Source organism: Lactuca serriola, chromosome 9, assembly GCF_051521515.1.
Source record: "Lactuca serriola cultivar US96UC23 chromosome 9, Lser_US96UC23_V15, whole genome shotgun sequence".
NCBI classification, from domain to species: domain Eukaryota; kingdom Viridiplantae; phylum Streptophyta; class Magnoliopsida; order Asterales; family Asteraceae; genus Lactuca; species Lactuca serriola.
In genome coordinates this window covers 117,326,945-117,343,799 of record NC_136416.1, presented here as the reverse complement: position 1 = coordinate 117,343,799, position 16,855 = coordinate 117,326,945, and positions in this window count along the sequence as shown.

Genomic DNA, 16,855 nt, shown 5'->3' with positions numbered 1-16,855 from the left:
TTCACTTGGGATGTTATCTGGTTTCAAAGCTTCAAGTTGGGCTTCCTTGATCTGCTTCGATAGGTGCGAATGGATGGTCATGGTTAATGCTCGTACTTGGTGGCCCGAGTATTCCTTTCTATTGAGGGCGTCTTCTACTATGTTGGCCTTGCCCGGGTGATAGCGAATCTCGCATTCGTAGTCGTTCAGTAGTTCTACCCACTTTCATTATCTCATGTTGAGCTCCTTTTGATTGAGAATGTGCTGGAGGCTCTTGTGGTCAGTGAAAATCGTGCTCTTCGTACCGTAGAGGTAATGCCTCCAGATCTTCAGTGCAAAGACTACTTCTCCTAAGTCAAGGTCATGGGTGGTGTAGCTGACCTCATGGGTCTTGAGTTTCCTTGAGGCATAGGCTATAACCTTTCCTCGCTGCATGAGCACACAACCTAGACCTTGATTGGATGCATCGCAGTAGACTACAAAGTCTTCTATCCCTTTTGGAAGAGACGAGATCGGTGCACTGCATAATGCTTGCTTTAGGGTTTGGAAGGCAGTCCCCTGCTTGTCTTCCCAGTTGTAGCTTACTCCATTTTGAGTCAGGGTAGTGAGCGGCTTAGCGATCTTTGAGAAATACTGAATGAATCTCCGGTAGTAGCCAACGAGACCTAAGAACTGACGGATTTCCGTCGGCGTTCTTGGTGCCTTCCAGTCTTTAATTACTTTGATTTTGGAGGGATCTACATGACCTAGGAAATCTACTTCTCGGATCCAAAATTTGCACTTCGAAAACTTCACATATAGCTTTTCCGTCCTCAACGTCTCCAAGACTTATTGCAGATGGTGACTGTGCTCCTCCTTTCTTCGTGAATAAATCAAGATGTTGTCTATGAAAACATTCACGAATTTATCCAAGTAAGGTCTGCACACACGGTTCATAAGGTCCATGAACACCGCAGGTGCATTAGTCAACCCGAAGGGCATTACTACGAACTCGTAATGATCGTAGCGAGTTCGAAACACCGTTTTGGAGACGTCATCCTCCTGGACTCATAGCTGGTGATAGCCCGATCGTAGGTCGATCTTTGAGAAGTAGCATGCACCTTGAAGTTGGTCGAAAAGATCGTTGATTTGGGGTAAGGGATATCAGTTTTTGATAGTGAGTTTGTTCAACTCCCGATAGTCGATGCACATGCGGAAAGATTCATCTTTCTTCTTAACGAATAGGATCGGTGCTCCCCATGGGGAGAAGCTCGGTCGGATAAATCCTTTGCTTAGAAGTTCGTTGAGTCGACTGGATAATTCATGCATTTCGGCTGGGCCAATCTATATGGTGACTTGGCTATAGGTGTGGCTTACTAGTTTTTTATTTATAATTCCTATTTTATCGCATCTAAACCACACCTTACATGCAGTGAACCCGATCAAGTATAATATAGCTTTGATAAGCAAGGGTGTCGAACTCAAGGGGAACGGTAGTGAATTGATATTAGATTATTTAATTATAGGTTATATAAAAACATACAAAAGTAATAAGAAAAGTTTTATTAAATTGAATCTCAACCAAACAATTAAACAGTAAATCTTGATAAACTGACAGGAAGACTAATCTCTTTAGGTACTTTGGTTTAAACATATTACATCTTAAAATCATAGATAATTGCACACACAGATTTATTTATTCATGTTCACTGATTTCTAAAATGATTAGGTTCATGTTCACTATTACTAGTTCTTTAGCAAACAAGTCAATTCAAGCAGTGATCAATTGATTAAACTAACATGTTTCCTAGTGTTCAGTTCGTATCAAACAGGACTTGTAATAATAGTTAATTAAATTTGTCAATTAAATCAACTTATATGTGGTTGGTCATCACACATGCTCACACATTAACTTAATTATTTTCTAGTTAACCCTAGTTTCATGTTCAATATTCCTAGGCATATAATCTTATGTTCACAAAACAATATGATTCAAGCAATTAAGAAGATGTTCATGCAACTCAATAACTTGATATTTAATAGAAAATGATTATCATCAACACATAAGGATCTTTAACAAGCTTAAAAAGATAAATTAAACATGAATAAAACAATCCAAATAGTAGTTAATCCACAAATCAAGGTTTCATCTAATCATATACTCAAAGCAAATGGTTTTGACACCAAAATCAGAAAGTAAAAACATAATAGTATCACAGTGGAATGCTAAACATGGTCATGATAACAAACCACATGATTACCGACATGAATCCACTCTCTAATCCTTCAGATCTTCACTCCTGTCAGCTTAACGGCCTTCCGGCCGCCTTCTAAACCCTCAAAACGGCAGTTTGAAGTTTTCTTGTCGCACAAGTCAAAGTGGCATATCATAGATTATGAAAATGGGTGAATGATATGGGGTATTTATTGTTGAATGGAGATGGAATTAATATGGAATATTAGATTTGTATAGGAATAAGGAAACTAATGTTGGCTTAGGGATTAAGCAAATAAAAATAAGGTAAGTGGTGCTTGGGGAATAAGTAACTTGGAGGGAATTTCCGTCCAGCTTTTATGCTTCATCTTCAAGGTCGATTTTGGATAAGATAAATGCCGAATTAGAAAAAAGGCCCTCTCACATAAGTCGTAGGAAATTTCGTCTAGTTTTCAGAACATTTTGAATATCATCAATCGGACTTATGAGTCATCACATATACCCGAAACACTAAAGATGCGTCAATCTGCCAGCAATATCTTTTTTACATCTTTTCAGCTCTATTCTATTTCTTTTGCATTCCAGCTCCCATTTTAACTGTAATTGAATATTTCAAAGCATATTAAGTATCTTTTAGTTCTAAATAACATAAAAACATAGTATAAAATAATAAGAAAACATCATAAATATATGTATAAAATAGACATTATCAAACTACCCCACACTAGCCTTTTGCTTGCCCTCAAGCAAAACTGATTTTATTATCTCACCAATATCGCATAGAATAATCCTATTCAAACCCAACCATTATCCCAAGACCGCAATGCATGTATTTGTGTCTATAATTCCTAAGAACTTCCCACTCCTAAATACTCACAATCTTTATGAACCTTCACCCCTTAGCTTATACGACATTCATTTTTGCAACCCTTCGAATCAATCCTCAGAAATCTTTCTAACCTCAAGGTATTTTTGTTAAGATACCCAAGCATACATAAATTATAGAAAAACTACAACTTTGTTACCACAATGGAGCTCTTTGAATTCTTTACTTCTTTGAATATTTGATATTTGCTTTCTTTGAATTTACCACCTTTTTGTTTGATTTTTGGTATCTTCAACTTTTTTGATTTCTTCTGAATTTTTTTTTTATCTTTGATCTTCATACTTTGACTACTCCAAAAATTCTTACAACTTTTTTGTAATTTCCCTCTCTTTTTTTTAGCATGCATCTCACTTTTTTTTAACTCAAAACCTACATGCTTACGCAGGGGCGCTTAACTTCAACCCTTATTGGCTAAAGTATTAGTCTAAGTGCAATGATTACATAAGCTCTCCTGGATGGATTTCAGGTTTAGGTTGCAAAACATATTGTGCCATATAAACTACTAGATTACCTTTTATATCTCATGACTTTTCACTAGGACAATGGGAAGCCACAAATACACTATAACATGTGTTGGCTCAAGTAAACATTTGGGTTCTCATCGGACCATCCCATACAATATTAGCAAATTTTTTTTAACTACACTAGATTTTCCTAAATTAAACTATTCTTTCAAGTTTATAAATTTTGAATTTTTAAATTTTCTTAATCTAGCAATTTTAAATTTTCCAATTTGAATTCCTCTTTCGACCCCCTACCCCACACTTATTTCATACAATGCCCTCATTGTATGCTAAAACTAATTAAAGAACATAAAAATAGTAAAAAAAAGGAACAGACTCCCCTGGGGTAGTTGCGGCGAGAACGAATGGTGTCACACCCCAAAACCATGAACGGCGGAAACGTTCTGGGGCGGAGGACGTCATGTACAGTATCACAACAATGAATAATAGTAAACAAGCAACAACATCATCTATTGCATTAATAATATAATTTCACACATGTGTGTTCTGTCAAGTTATATAGACACCAAAATATACATATCAAAATAAAAGACGAGTCTTGAACGGACTCCATCTTCTCAAAACCTGGCACCTGTACTTGTCTATTGGTGACCTGAGAATACAAGTTATTTTGAAAGTGAGTATCAGCTTAAAGCTGGTGAGATCATAAGTATATTAATGTCTGTGTTTGTATGAAAGCATTTGTAAGATGTTTTGTATAATGTTTAGTAAAATGTTTGAACTCTCCTAGAAAACCCTATGTTTCCTACTAATGGTAGCCTTTTACCAAGGCATCTAGTGTCTGTGTGTATGTCTCTTGTAAGAGTGTGTATTTTCCCAAATCCGACTATCATTAACCAAAAATATAGCTTTTTTACATTACCGTGCATCGTGTGAATATTCACGAAGTGAATGTAATGGGAAAATGTCATAGTACTGTAGTATTTGTTATAAGTGACTACTGCTGTACTAACTACCTTAAAAACAAAAAGGCATTTAAAGTAACATGTGATCGACGTGTATCCTGCTACTGACTCTAGTAAAACGACGATGTAAGACGCCGTAAGAAATGACATTTGGCACCCGTAGACTTGAAAGTCCCACTATAGCGAGCAACAAGGTGTAGGATAGTCAATCCAGTATAGATCTATACGCAAACTCATACGCTCCCCAATTAAGGAGATTCTGGATACAAAAATGGTCATGGCAGGAAGTGCCATGACCCGTTTAATGGTTCAAATTAACTGCATGAATGTACATGTAATGAATGTGCTAACTGTAAAGTGTACTCTTTCTCTGTCTAGCCTGTATGTACTGTAATGTTCTACGTGTGCTAGCTGTAATGTGTGTTCTCTCTCTATCTAGCATGTATAGTAATGTACTGTGTGTACTACTCGTATTGACTCATGAATGAACTGACTCATTGTATGTTTCGTTGTTCTAGTAATAGTATTAGTATCTTCTTGTGCTACCCCTATGGTAGCTTACTAGTAATGTATGATCATGATTGTAAACCGTTGCTACCCAAAGGTATGGAACTGATTTAAAGAACTTTTATGTCTATATATGTATACATAATATATAACTAATAGATAGACTGTGGCAACCCCAAATCTATTCCCGTTACAAATCCCATTTTCACTAACGGAATGCGTCACTATACGTTATTTTATGTAATATTTGGAATCGTCAATAACCGAATATCTAGTTATATTCATGTCTGGATATTATCATAAGAAATATAACTCGTATGTGTTAACCCCGTTTAACCTAATAGAGTTGTATTACTTTCTCAACCACTTCACCCGGGTAAAAAGTTTTAACCCTGTTAACTTTAAGCATCGGGTAGCCGTGTATCGGGTGCGATACCCGAGACATATGAATGAGTGTGCACAACATTTGAACACTCTTTTACCACACATTCACTCTCTCTCACTACTTTCTCTCTCTAGACCCGAAATCGACCCCAAATCCGCGAATTTCCGGCTTCCAAACGTAAGGATTCATTCCCTATCTTAATCTAAACATACTTTACTGCAGTTAGAGTCCAAAATCATAGAAAACAAAGAACAAAAAGGGAGTTTACGGCCTAAGAAGCCCCTTAGGCCGTAAACCCCCAAAATCATGCCAAAGACCATGTTTTTCCTTCCTTTAAGCTAGTATACTAATTAAGGCATATACCTAGAAGAGTTTGGACACTAAAACACAAGAAATTGATGCTTAAAAAGGAGTTTATGGCCCAAGCTTGTGCTTAGGCCGTAAACACCTCAAACACCCCACAAATCCTTGTTTAAAGCCCCAAAAACTCATCTAGGGTGTTTGGTAATTTAGACTTGACAACAAGGAAGGCTTAAATGCATCAAACAACATCATTTGAACACAAAAAGAGGAGTTTACGGCCAAGGCTAAGCTTGGGCCGTAAACACCCATGTTTTTGTGTCAAACAAGTCCCTAAACCACTCAAATGCATGTAAGGAATTTAGCTAAGGCCTTTGGAGGTGTGTTGTACCAATAAACTTCCCATTTTGAGGCAAAATGAAGAGTTTACGGCCAAGGATATTCTTGGGCCGTAAACTCCCCAAATTTCATGCCAAATTGTCCCAAAACTCATTATAGGGCCTTCTAGGATTTATCTAAAGTGAATGAGAACATGTTGTACCATTTAAACATACATCTTGAAGGATTTAATGGAGTTTACGGCCCAAGAACAAGTCTTGGCCGTAAAATCCCCAAAAATGTCACAAATTAAGAATTAAATCCCTCCATTTTAGTCCAAGACACATACCATTAAAGTAAGGAAGTGAAATGAGGCCTTAAACATACAATTTGGAGGACCACATGAGTTTACGGCCAAGCCTAGGGGGCTTACGGCCGTAAATTCCCAAGGAGTGGCCTTTGGGCTGTAAACTCCAAGGGAGTGAACTCATGGACCCTCCCGTAAATCATTCTTGGCCTTGTACCACTCCCGGGAACCCCTTCTAGGCCCTAAAACCCCGAAACGATGCTAGAATGCCCAAATATTATAATGAAAAGCATAAGATGATTAACTTCTTGTAAAATACATATTTCATATGACATTAGGGTCCTAAAAAGGTGCTCAAGTCGTTATTTGGTACCAAACGCTCAACCGACACTTTTACCCGATTTACCCGATTCACCCGAATTACGCGATTTCAGGTGAGTTCATACCCCTTTAATGAACCTTTCAAATGTTTTAAATGTTTTAGGGGGGAGATACAAGTTGCTTATAAATGTTTATGGAAAGTTTTACAGAACGATTTCCGCATTACAAGGATTAATCACATGTGATTCACTATCCTTAGTTCAAATCACATGTGATTTGTCACTACGCCTTATAAACAGGTTTTTACATTTTCAAAACTATTTTTAAACAGTAAGCCAGATTTTAAATGTTCTTTTGGAAAAATACTTTTATTTAAATCAATGTACTTATAAAATGTAACCACTCTGATATATTTATATAAGTAAGACTTGGAGGACTTAGGACCGATATCTCGCCTTATTTCCTGTTCTTGTTTGATTGTGGGCTTAGGGTAGTAGTTATCTGTCCGACTGTCGTTGATTTCTTAGTTATATAACTTGTATATCAGTATGGGATACGGATATTTCTTCTTTCACTAAATACTAAAGTCACTAATATGTCAAGAACCATCCACACTAAGTTAACTATAATAGGTATAGTTAATGTTGTTACTACTACTACTTGCTAAAGTCACTACTCTCTACGCTATGATACTCACTATTACCAGACAATACACTAGTAAGAGAATACACTATGATCAATATTAAAGGTTACTATGCTATAACAAAAGAGAAAACACTAAACAAACAATAATACACTAACCCACTACGAGATACTCTATTCGCTACCCACTACGCCCGGAGTTTTCCGATAAGGAAGACGACACTACATGTATAGATCTATACGGGGAAGACACTATTACATCCCGACTGTTAATTTCAGTCCGCGCCGTGCAGGCCCAGGGATGCCACTACTTCACTATACTGTGCATGACTGGGAAGGTCATGGGATCCTCTATTATCCTCACTATTAGTACATACAAGAAATACACTATAACTACACTAAAATACTACACTAAACGCTAAACTACATCCCGAAGTAAGTAAGTTTCTATCACTAAAGGAAGCTTGCACCTCTATCACTGATTATAGGCTTAACCTATTCTATCACATTTACTATTTGGAGATTTGCCAATATACTTTTACAATAAACTGTTTCAAAGAAATGAAGAATGTATACTTTTCACAGATTGTCACTTACAATGTATTTTCTGGAGAAATATGGGATTTTCTAAGTTTCTACTACTTAAGAATATAAATGACACATTTTTCGCACTAAGGCTTTGTATACAAAAACTCACACTAAACTCTTATGAACTCACCAGCTTTATGCTGATATTCGTTTTAAAAATAACTTGTATCTTCAGGTCAAAGATAGACAGGTACAGACGCAACATTTTTGGAGAAGGTGGAGTACACAAGACCCATCTCTTATTTTTGATTTACTTTTGGGTGATTGTTAAACATTACAAAACACACTTGTAATTAAATTCACTATGTAATGAAATGGTTGTATGTTTCTTGTTTGTACCGTACACTACATCATCCACCCCGAAACGTATTCCGCCGTTATCGGTTTTGGGGTGTGACAGATTGGTATCAGTGCATTGTTTATAGTGAATCAAGTATATCAACCTATAAAAGATATACGAACTATAAACACTTCGGGACTAAAACACTCTGACCAAGAATATATACTGTTAAGTATCTAAAAGATCTAACTAAGTATATATATACACACATCACTATAAAACACAGGAGTCAGTATTGTCCTAGAACAAAACGAAAGTATTAAGATTGTTGGGCAGCACAATTGGGTTTAGAGACATATAGTCACATTCAGGATGATGTAGCCTGATCAACTACGTTTTCCTGAGGGTGACTAGCATGTGCCTAAGTTTGGTTGTGATGTTGCAACAAGTCTAAAACTTACCAACAATACCACAATAACGCTATCATAAGAATACTATAGGAGTATTCTGTATCTCTAGACTATACGTCGGTGTTAACAAAAAGGGTCGTTACTAGTGGGACAATAGTTGCTAAGTGGATACACCACGATTACATGTGATTAAGGCGCTATAGACTCAGAATCTACAACCTTTGCTTCATTCCCTGTTCTTGTTTGATTGGGGGTCTGAAGTTAGGGTGGTTTATTCGAAGGACTATCTTGCTTCGGTTACATGTAATCGGTATGCACTATGCAAGTATTGGGTCAACTAGTAATGATTCCTCCTATAAGTATCTTAGAATAGTACGTCTATTAATCCTCTTTTCCCCCTTTCTCGCGTAGATAGCATGGCTGGCTTCCACCTACCCGGTGATCCGTACTTTCCGAACCAGGGCAATGGAGGATGGCTCGAAGAGGAGTCAGACGACGATCACCCTATTCCTTTGGATGATCATCATGCTGAAGGCTTCTCGGATAGCTCGAGCTCCGAGCCAGAAGTCAACAACCAACCTCCTGAAGCCCCGAACCCTAACCCCCGACCGACATTTCAGGGCCCTACTCCTATGTAGGCAATATCCTTGCATCGATGGAGCGAGGAGCAGGGTCAGCCCTTGCCTTACAATGGAGACCGAAGCTTCTACAACATAAGCGAAGGAGGATCGGCGGATCGAGTTCTGCCCATCATGATTCGAAGGATTGCCAGGAATGTTGAGCAAAGTCAAGCTGCTATTGGTCGAGTTGTAGAAGTGGATGCCAACTCAAACCTCAACACTGTTCGCATCCGCCAACTCGAAGAAGCCGTGGACAGGACAAGGAGGACCAACGAAGCTCTGCAGCATCAGCTGGCTGCATCCCGAGCTGAAGTTAGGGAACTCCGAGCATGCCAAAGGACTCATGATCGACACCTTCAAGAAGTTATGCGTCAACTAGCGGATCTGAGGATTCGCCCAACAAGCAACCGTCGCCAGTAGAAGACATCTAGTTACCTCACTCTTTTGTTTAAAGGACTAGCCTTTTACCTCTATGTTCCGTAGGTCTCTTGTCTGTAAACACTCCTAGTTTAAAAGTACTCTAGTTGAACCTCTAAACTGCCAACATTTTCTCTATGGTATGATGTAAGACCTACTGCTAGGTCAATTTTCATGAACTTGTGTTGCATCATTAATACCAGTATACTGGCAGTTGATTTCTCTATTGCTATAACTCTCACCCTGATCTTGGATTATGTTGATTCAATCCACAAGACACTCTATTCATATTCGCAATAGGCTCTTACTATTGCTATCATTTCTATGATCTTCCAGTGAAGGATGCCTCCACGAAAGCGTCCCAGCAGAGGAAGACCCGCAACTCAAACCCCTCCTCCACCACCTCCTCTTCCTCAGTTCGATCCGGTGTTGTTCCAAACGGCTGTGACTGCGGCTGTAACAGCAGCCATGGCCCAAATGAACTCGGGAGATGCGAGCGGTGGTAACTCCAGGTTCGGTGAAGTCCATCAGAAGGTGTAGGGATGCACTTATAAGGACTTCATGAATTGTAAACCTGCTTTCTTCGATGGTACCGGAGGAATTCTGGCATTGTCCCAATGGTTCGAAAGAACCGAAGCTGTATTCGAGATGTGCTCTTGTCCCGAAGAGAGCAAAATCAAGTTCGCTACTGCTACCCTCACTAACAGGGCCTTGTCATGGTGGAACGGCCATGTCAACGCACTCTCCTTGGTCACAGCCAATGCCATGGGCTGGGACACTCTAAAGGATCTCATGAGAGGAGAGTATTGCCCTAGGGGCGAAATTCAGAAGCTTGAGGAAGAACTCTGGAACCTCAAAATGAAGGAGACTGACATAGCAGCTTACACTGCCAGGTTTTGCGACTTGGCGGCTATGTGTCCCAATATGATCCCGTCCGAAAGCAAGAAAATTGAACGGTACATCTGGGGTTTAGTGCCCCCGTATCGAGGAAATGTTCTGGCTTCACGCCCTACCACTTTCGACAGCGCCAAGGAATTGGCCCAGAGTCTGATCAACCACGAAATCTCCTCCACTCTAGCAACAACAACCACAACAACCACTGCACCATCCGGATCATCTGACAGAAAGAGGAAGCGATGGGATAAGAAGAAAGGCAAGAAGACTCAAACCGCCTCCAAGGACTAGCAAATTGTGGCGGTCCATGCTGCCACCACCCCAGCCACACCAGCTGCTCCAGCCCCGCCAAAGGCTTACAGTGGAAACTTGCCTAAGTGTCCCAAGTGCCCTTTTCACCACAACGGTCCTTGCCGTGAATTGCAGTGTTCCAACTGCGGACGAAAGAGCCATACTGTCCGATTTTGCAAGGCCCCTCCCAAACCTATCACACAAGTTCCAGGTACGGGAGTGACCCCAACTTGTTATGGCTGCGGTGAAGCGGGCCATTTTAAGAAGAACTGTCCGAAGGCTGCAAATGCTGGGGGAACTGGAAGGTTACTTGCTATCGGTCACAATGAAGCGGTAGCTGATCCCACGGTGGTCACGGGTACGTTTCTTCTCAACAACTCTTATGCCTGTGCCTTATTCGATAGTGGTGCAGAAAGAAGCTTCATAAATCAAAACTTTAAACACTTACTCAAACAAACCCCTCAACCACTAAAAGAAACATTCGTTGTAGAAATGGCTAATGGGAAGACAAAAAGCTCTAATGAAATCTATATAGGTTGTACTATCACGTTAGATGATCACCCCTTTTTAATCGATCTTATACCAGTCTCAATCAAAAATTTCGATGTCATTGTTGGTATGGATTGGTTAAGCCTTCACTACGCCGATATCCTATGCTCCGAGAAAGCCATTCGCCTGAACTTTCCGAATCGAGAGACCCTATTGATATACAGAGATAATCCAAGTACAAACCTTCATATCATCTCTAGTATTCAGGCTCAGAAATACTTGCGCAAGGAATATCGCGCCTTTCTTGCTCACGTTGTCGACACTAACCAGAAATCGAAAGATCCAAAAGACATTCCTGTAGTATGCGATTTTCCTGATGTCTTCCCGGAGGATCTTCCAGGCCTACCTCCCAAACGACAGGTTGAATTTAGAATCGACCTAATCCCAAGAGCTACCCCCGTAGCTAAGTCGCCCTACCGTCTAGCGCCCGCCGAAATGCAAGAACTATCCGGCCAACTCAACGAACTACTCAGCAAGGGCTTTATAAGACCGAGCTTCTCACCTTGGGGAGCTCCGGTCTTGTTCGTGAAGAAAAAGGATGGGTCGTTTCGGATGTGCATCGATTATAGGGAACTCAATAAACTCACGATCAAAAATCGCTATCCTCTCCCTCGTATCGACGACCTATTCGACCAACTTCAAGGAGCAAGTTACTTCTCCAAGATTGATCTTAGATCGGGGTATCATCAGTTACGGGTGCTTGAGGAAGATGTTCCAAAGACAGCCTTCCGAACCCGCTACGGACATTTTGAGTTCGTAGTGATGCCCTTTGGACTGACTAACGCCCCCGCAGTATTCATGGACTTGATGAATAGGGTATGTCGTCCATATTTAGATCAGTTCGTCATCATCTTTATTGATGACATACTCGTCTAATCTCGGAGCGAGGGAGAGCACGGAAATCATTTACGATTAGTCCTGGAAACCCTGCGATCCGAGAAGTTGTATGCGAAGTTCTCTAAGTGCGAGTTTTGGATCCGAAGAGTTGAATTCTTAGGACACGTGGTCAGTGAAGACGGAATCCACGTTGACCCCTCCAAAATCAAAGCTATTGAGAACTGGTCAGCACCAAAGACGCCTACGGAAATTCGTCAATTTCTAGGCCTCGCTGGCTACTACCGCCGATTCATCCAAAATTTCTCTCGGATTGCGAAACCTCTCACCATGCTAACACAAAAGGGTGTATCATTCGACTGGTAAGAGAAACAGGAGAAGGCATTTCAGACCCTGAAGCGAGCCCTATGCACCGCACCAGTATTATCCCTTCCCGAAGGGACAGAAGATTTTGTCGTATATTGTGATGCATCCAAGCAGGGGCTCGGTTGTGTCTTGATGCAACGAGGCAAGGTTATCGCCTATGCCTCGAGACAGCTAAAGAACCATGAAGTGAACTACACTACTCACGACCTCGAGTTAGGAGCGGTCGTCTTCGCACTAAAAATCTGGAGACACTACTTGTATGGGACGAAGAGCGTGGTGTACACTGATCATAAAAGCCTCCAACATATACTGAACCAAAAAGAACTCAACATGAGACAGCGTCGATGGGTCGAGTTACTTAACGATTACGACTGTGAAATTAGATATCATCCGGGGAAAGCCAACGTAGTAGCTGACGCCCTAAGCAGAAAGGAATATTCCGGACGAAGGACCAAGTCGTTGACAATGACTATACATTCGCATCTATCCACGCAGATCAAAGAGGCTCAGCTGGAAGCCTTAAAGCCTGGAAACGTGACGGGAGAATCCCTGCGCGGAATGGATAAAAATCTGGAGGTTAAGGGTGACGGAGCCTATTACTTCATGGACCGAATCTGGACTCCACGCCATGGAGGTTTCAGAGATTTGGTTATGAGGGAAGCTCACAACACTCGTTACTCCGTCCACCCGGGTTCAGATAAGATGTATCTGGATCTCAAAAAGCTATACTGGTGGCCGAACATGAAAGCGGAGATCGCTACCTTTGTAAGTAAGTGCCTTACTTGCGCGAAGGTCAAAGCCGAATATCAAAAGCCATCTGGTGGCCGAACATGAAAGCGGAGATCGCTACCTTTGTAAGTAAGTGCCTTACTTGCGCGAAGGTCAAAGCCGAATATCAAAAGCCATCAGGACTCCTCCAACAACCGGAAGTACCAAAATGGAAGTGGGAGCGAATCACAATGGACTTTATCACCAAGCTGCCCAAGACAGCAGGTGGATTAGATACCATTTGGGTCATCGTTGACAGGTTGACCAAGTCTGCCCACTTTCTACCCATCAAGGAGACGGACAAGATGGAAAAGCTCACTAGGACTTATATAAAAGAAATAGTGCGACTGCATGGCGTCCCTATATCTATTATATCAGACAGAGATAGTAGGTTCACCTCTAGATTTTGGCAATCATTGCAAAAGGCACTAGGGACGAGTCTGGACATGAGTACAACCTACCATCCGCAGACTGACGGACAAAGTGAGAGGACGATCCAAACCTTAGAAGACATGCTGCGAGCTTGTGTGATCGACTTCGGGAAATCGTGGGATACACACTTGCCTCTTGTGGAGTTTTCCTACAACAATAGTTATCATACGAGCATTAAGGCAGCTCCATTCGAAGCCCTCTACGGCCGGAAGTGCAGATCCCCTTTGTGCTGGGCTGAGTTGGGAGACACTCAGTTGGCTAAAGGACGAGTTCCTGACAGCGCCCTCACTAGTCCGGAGATCATTCGAGAGACGACCGAGAAGATTGTACAGATACGTGAACGACTAAAAGCCGCTAGGGATCGACAGAAAAGCTACGCCGACAAACGAAGAAAACCCTTGGAATTCCAGGTGGGAGACCGGGTCCTTCTGAAGGTCTCGCCCTGGAAAGGCACGATACGCTTCGGGAAGCGTGGAAATTTAAACCCAAGGTACATAGGGCCTTTTGAGATTCTTGCCAGGATCGGCCCTGTAGCTTACAAACTAAACTTACCCCGCGAGCTAAGTAACATACATCCTACCTTCCACGTCTCAAACTTGAAGAAATGTCTATCTGATGAGACTCTCGTGATCCCCCTCGACGAGATCGAGATCAATGAGAGCCTCAACTTCGTGGAAGAGCCTGCGGAGATTTTGGATCGTGAAGTAAAGCGGACGAAACAAAGCCGCATCCCAATTGTGAAGGTTCGGTGGAACGCCAAGCGAGGGCCGGAATTCACTTGGGAGCGCGAGGATCAAATGAAACTCAAATATCCTCATCTCTTTGCTTAGTAGTATTGTAATAACGTATCTGTTTGTATTCTAAATTTCGGGACGAAATTCCCCTAACGGGGGGATGATGTGACAACCCCAAATCTATTCCTGTTACAAATCCCATTTTCACTAACGGAATGCGTCACTATACGTTATTTTATGTAATATTTGGAATCGTCAATAACCGAATATCTAGTTATATGCATGTCTGGATATTATCATAAGAAATATAACTCGTATGTGTTAACCCCGTTTAACCTAATAGAGTTGTATTACTTTCTCAACCACTTCACCCGGGTAAAAAGTTTTAACCCTGTTAACTTTAAGCATCGGGTAGCCGTGTATCGGGTGCGATACCCGAGACATATGAATGAGTGTGCACAACATTTGAACACTCTTTTACCACACATTCACTCTCTCTCACTACTTTCTCTCTCTAGACCCGAAATCGACCCCAAATCCGCGAATTTCCGGCTTCCAAACGTAAGGATTCATTCCCTATCTTAATCTAAACATACTTTACTGCAGTTAGAGTCCAAAATCATAGAAAACAAAGAACAAAAAGGGAGTTTACGGCCTAAGAAGCCCCTTAGGCCGTAAACCCCCAAAATCATGCCAAAGACCATGTTTTTCCTTCCTTTAAGCTAGTATACTAATTAAGGCATATACCTAGAAGAGTTTGGACACTAAAACACAAGAAATTGATGCTTAAAAAGGAGTTTACGGCCCAAGCTTGTGCTTAGGCCGTAAACACCTCAAACACCCCACAAATCCTTGTTTAAAGCCCCAAAAACTCATCTAGGGTGTTTGGTAATTTAGACTTGACAACAAGGAAGGCTTAAATGCATCAAACAACATCATTTGAACACAAAAAGAGGAGTTTACGGCCAAGGCTAAGCTTGGGCCGTAAACACCCATGTTTTTGTGTCAAACAAGTCCCTAAACCACTCAAATGCATGTAAGGAATTTAGCTAAGGCCTTTGGAGGTGTGTTGTACCAATAAACTTCCCATTTTGAGGCAAAATGAAGAGTTTACGGCCAAGGATATTCTTGGGCCGTAAACTCCCCAAATTTCATGCCAAATTGTCCCAAAACTCATTATAGGGCCTTCTAGGATTTATCTAAAGTGAATGAGAACATGTTGTACCATTTAAACATACATCTTGAAGGATTTAATGGAGTTTACGGCCTAAGAACAAGTCTTGGCCGTAAAATCCCCAAAAATGTCACAAATTAAGAATTAAATCCCTCCATTTTGGTCCAAGACACATACCATTAAAGTAAGGAAGTGAAATGAGGCCTTAAACATACAATTTGGAGGACCACATGAGTTTACGGCCAAGCCTAGGGGGCTTACGGTCGTAAACTCCCAAGGAGTGGCCTTTGGGCCGTAAACTCCAAGGGAGTGAACTCATGGACCCTCCCGTAAATCATTCTTGGCCTTGTACCACTCCCGGGAACCCCTTCTAGGCCCTAAAACCCCGAAACGATGCTAGAATGCCCAAATATTATAAGGAAAAGCATAAGATGATTAACTTCTTGTAAAATACATATTTCATATGACATTAGGGTCCTAAAAAGGTGCTCAAGTCGTTATTTGGTACCAAACGCTCAACCGACACTTTTACCCGATTTACTCGATTCACCCGAATTACGCGATTTCAGGTGAGTTCATACCCCTTTAATGAACCTTTCAAATGTTTTAAATGTTTTAGGGGGGAGATACAAGTTGCTTATAAATGTTTATGGAAAGTTTTACAGAACGATTTCCGCATTACAAGGATTAATCACATGTGATTCACTATCCTTAGTTCAAATCACATGTGATTTGTCACTACGCCTTATAAACATGTTTTTACATTTTCAAAACTATTTTTAAACAGTAAGCCAGATTTTAAATGTTCTTTTGGAAAAATACTTTTATTTAAATCAATGTACTTATAAAATGTAACCACTCTGATATATTTATATAAGTAAGACTTGGAGGACTTAGGACCGATATCTCGCCTTATTTCCTGTTCTTGTTTGATTGTGGGCTTAGGGTAGTAGTTATCTGTCCGACTGTCGTTGATTTCTTAGTTATATAACTTGTATATCAGTATGGGATACGGATATTTCTTCTTTCACTAAATACTAAAGTCACTAATATGTCAAGAACCATCCACACTAAGTTAACTATAATAGGTATAGTTAATGTTGTTACTACTACTACTCGCTAAAGTCACTACTCTCTACGCTATGATACTCACTATTACCAGACAATACACTAGTAAGAGAATACACTATGATCAATATTAAAGGTTACTACGCTATAACAAAAGAGAAA